This window comes from Trichosurus vulpecula, chromosome 2 (genome assembly GCF_011100635.1).
Source record: "Trichosurus vulpecula isolate mTriVul1 chromosome 2, mTriVul1.pri, whole genome shotgun sequence".
Taxonomy (NCBI): domain Eukaryota; kingdom Metazoa; phylum Chordata; class Mammalia; order Diprotodontia; family Phalangeridae; genus Trichosurus; species Trichosurus vulpecula.
The window spans coordinates 221,056,474-221,058,964 of NC_050574.1; the positions used below are offsets into that span (position 1 = coordinate 221,056,474).

General features: G+C 38.7%; 1 non-coding gene across 1 annotated transcript; it reads left to right on the plus strand.

The window, feature by feature from the left end:
• Positions 1-708: 708 nt before the first annotated feature.
• LOC118840478 lies at positions 709-814 on the plus strand. Its single transcript, XR_005009670.1, has one exon. It is a non-coding gene; the product is annotated as a U6 spliceosomal RNA (small nuclear RNA).
• The last annotated feature ends 1,677 nt before the right edge of the window (positions 815-2,491 follow it).

Here is a 2,491-nt window from a genome sequence, read left to right on the forward strand (position 1 = left end):
CAGTGTCACTGGATCGAAGATTACATGTCAGAAATAAGATCTAAGAAGACTGGAAATGTAGGAGAGGGCTAAGTAATAAACAGCTTTGAATGCCGAACAAAACATTTTGTGTTTGTTCCTGGAGGCAATAAGAAGTCACTGGAGTTTATTGCGGGCAGAGGAGCTTCTATGATCAGACCTGTGTTTTAGGAAAATCATTTTAGTGACTGAATGGAGGATAGACTGGAGTGGGGAGAAACTTGAGAGAAGCAGACAAACAAAGGCACTGGTATTGGCTTTTTACAGTGGTAGGAGGATGTACTAAACAAACTCTATAGCACCTTCCAACTTTAAAGTTTATTATTCTAAGTTGCCTAGTGGTTAGTAGACAAAAATTTCTAAGTAAAGATAAGTCCTTTTATAGGTCAAATAGAGTAAAAGCAACTATCGCATATTTGGGAATCATCAACATAAAAATGAGAGTTCAGGGCATGAGAAAGAAGCAATTTGTGGGGGACAGGTGTAGGGAGAAAAGATCATAGAGCAAAGCCTGACCCTTGGGAATTCCTCACAGTAAGGGGCCAGAGGGGAACAATGGGTTGGAGAAAAGAGAATGATGGAAGTAGGAGAAGTGGGAAGAAAACCAGGATTTAAAAATGCCACAGAATCAAAGGATGTAAAGAATTTCAGTAAGGAAGGATGAGTTAAGCTGTTCAAATGCCATAATGAGTGCTCGCTTTGGCAGCACGCACACTAAAATTGGAAAGATACAGAGAAAATTAGCATGTCCCTGCACAAGGATGACACGCAAATTCGTGAAGTGTTCCATTTTTTCCCCAAAAATCTTTTTTAAATGCCATTATAAAAATCAAAGTGATTAAAAACTAAAAGAACAGCCATTGGATTGGGTAAAAGAAATTCTTGAGAACAGTTACAGTACAGTAGCTAAGGAGTGAATGAAGGTTTGGGAAGACGAAGTACTTTGTATAAAGCACTTAACTTCAGAAGTTTATCAAAGAGGAAATTTTAAAATGGGACAATAGCTATAGTGGGTAGCAAGAAGAAATGCAAAGTTTTTAATATGGGAGAGAACTATACGTGTTTGAAGGTAGAGATGGAGGAAGCAAAAGAAAATAGAGAATGAGAAGACGAGAATACCCATAATGATAGAAACAAGGCTTTCAAATTTGAGTAAGGAATGAGTATGGGCATGGAGTTATTTCTGAAAAGGAGAGACACTGCCCCTAAGAATAAAAGAAAAGATAACAGAATCAATACATAAAGAGAGATTTATTGAGGTCCAGAGGCTTATAGGTGAGGGAGTTTATCAGTAAAGTAAGGGTTGTGACCAAGTTTTGTACAAGTAAAAACTTTGAGAGGGAGGGCCCAGGAAAAGAAGGAAGGTTTAGAATAATTATTCTGGGAAGGATGCTTAATCAAAACAGATCTATCAATCAATCAATCAATCCACAGACTTATTTAGTGCTTACTATGTACCAAGCAGGGCAACTGACTCAAAGATAGAGTCTGGGAGCTGGAGTCAGAAAGACTCATCTTCCTCGGTTCAAATCTGATCTCAGACACTTACTAGCTGAGTGACCTTGGGCAAGTCATTTAACCCTGTTTGCCTCAGTTTCCTCATCTGTAAATAAGCTAGAGAAGGAAATGGCAAACCACTGCAGTATCTCTGCCAAGAAAACCCCAAATAGGGTCATGAAGAGGCAGACTCAACTGAAATGACTGAAGAACAAGAAATTTATCTGTCATTGTGCTAGGCTCTGGGGACAAAAAGACAAATGTGAAATGCTCTCAGGCTCAAGAAGCTTAAATGAATTGTATCAAGGGAAGCAGCTTGAATACATTAGATTAAATACAAAATATTAAAGTAAATACACGGTAATTTTTCTGAGGGGGAGGCTCTAGCAGCTTAGAGGACAAGAAAAGACTTCCAGGAGGTAGCATTTTAGCTGAACTTTGAAGGAAACTAGAGACTCCTGGTACAGAATAAGAGGCACTGCTCTGGAGGGAAAAGACCCAAGTTTGAATCCCTTCTCTGATGCCAGCTGCTTTTGTGACTTTGGGTGGGCCCATATATTCCCTCCACCTCATTTACTCCTCTATAAAACAAGGATTGCACTTGATGGTCTCTGAGGTCACTTCTAACTCCAGATCTTTCATGCTATGCCATGTATGAGGAATAGCAAATAGAACAGTTTGGAAAATAGGATCCATGAGAGTGTCATGTGTAATAATCCTGGAAAGGTAGTTGGTGCTAGAATGTGGAGGACTTTAAAAACCAAAGAGAGAAGTTTGTATTTTTCCCCTATAGATAGTAGATAGCTACTGGTAGTTTTTGAGTAGGAGAGTGATATAATAAATGGAAAGGGAAGGAATAAACATTTTTATATAGCACCTACTATGGGCCAGACACTACACTGAGTGCCTATTTACAAACATTATCACATTTGATTCCCAAAACAACCTTGTGACATAGGTAATGTTATCCCCATTT